Source organism: Pristis pectinata, chromosome 20 (assembly GCF_009764475.1).
Source record: "Pristis pectinata isolate sPriPec2 chromosome 20, sPriPec2.1.pri, whole genome shotgun sequence".
NCBI lineage: Eukaryota > Metazoa > Chordata > Chondrichthyes > Rhinopristiformes > Pristidae > Pristis > Pristis pectinata.
In genome coordinates, this window is record NC_067424.1 from 21,826,013 (window position 1) to 21,827,621 (window position 1,609).

A 1,609-nucleotide genomic window follows, 5' to 3' on the forward strand; every position below is an offset into this window, starting at 1 on the left:
AAGCAGTCAAAGACGAGTTGTTTTGATTGCAATTCCACAAATTCAGAGCTGACTGGTGGGATCTGCAGACTTTGCCTCAGGTGGGGCAGGTGGTGCTCAATGGCATGGCAAGTGACTACTTTGGGAAGTGATGCCCTGCTTTTCACTATTAACATTGAGCTTCTGGGTGCTCCTGATGAATGGACTCGATGTTCTCAATGCCCTATCAAGTACACTTTATCTGGTCATGGGCCAGATTCCCACAAATCAGTTGGGACATTACAAATTTTTCATGGAGGCTTTCAGAACCTTCTTAATCTTTTACTTTTTCTGTCTGGTGTCAAAGGTCATCAACTTGAAACATTACCTCCATTTTTCTCTCCAGAGGCTGAGTATTCCCATCTCTATTGAACAGTTTCCCATTTGTCCTGCAAATGACCTCCACTCTATGGGAAGATTGTTGGAGTCATAGTGCCAAAAAAATTCAAGAAATCTTTTGGGGCAATGACTTACTTGTGCACAGCCATCAACTGGAGCTGAATTTCTAGGGGAACTAACTACAAGGCTCTCCACTCAGCTTTGGAGCACCCAGACAACAGCAAAACATAGGTCAGGCTGCTGTTTATTGATTACAGCTCGGCGTTCAACACCATCATCCCCTTGGCACTAATCAACAAGCTTCAAAACCTGGGCCTCTGCACCTCCCTCTGCAACTGGATCCTCAACTTCTTTATCGGGAGACCACAGTCAGTGTGGATTGGTAATAACATCTCTTCCTCACTGACAATCAACACAGGCTCACGTCAAGGATACATGCTTAGCCCACTGCTCTACTCTCTCTCCACTCATGACTGTGTGGCTGGGCACAGTTCAAACGCCAACAATAAATTCACAGATGACACCAGTGTTGTTGGCAGAATCTCAGATGATGATGAGGAAGTGTACAGGAGTGAGACAGATCAGCTGGTTGAATGGTGTCGCAACAACAACCTCACACTCAACGTCAGAAAGACCAAGGAATTCATTGTGGACTTCAGGAAGGGGAAGTCAGGAGAACACACACCAATCTTCATTGAGGGGTCAGCAGTGAAAAGGGTGTGCAGCTTCAAGTTCCTGGGTGTCAACATCTCAGATGATCTATCCTGGGCCCAACAATATTGAAGCACTCACGAAGAAGGCATGCCTGCGGCTCTACTTCATTAGATTGAGGAGATTTGGTATGTCACCAAAGACTCTTGCAAATTTCAACAGCTGTACGGTGGAAAACATTCTGACTGGTTGCATCACTGTCTGATACGGAGGCTCCAATATACAGGATCAAAAGAGGCTGCAGGGGGTTATAGACTCAGCTAGCTCCATCACAAGCGCAACCCTCCCCACCATCGAGGACATCTTCAAGAGGCAGTGACTCAAGGCGGCGGCATCCATCATTAAGGACCCTTACCATCCAGGACATGCCGTCTTCACATTACTACCATCAGGGAGGAGGTACAGGAACCTAAAGACCCACACTCAACATTTCAGCAACAGTTTCTTTCCCTCCACCATCAGATTTCTGAACAGTCCACAAACCCATGAACACTACCTTGTTATTCCTCTTTTGTACTATTTATTTTTGTAACTCAGAGTA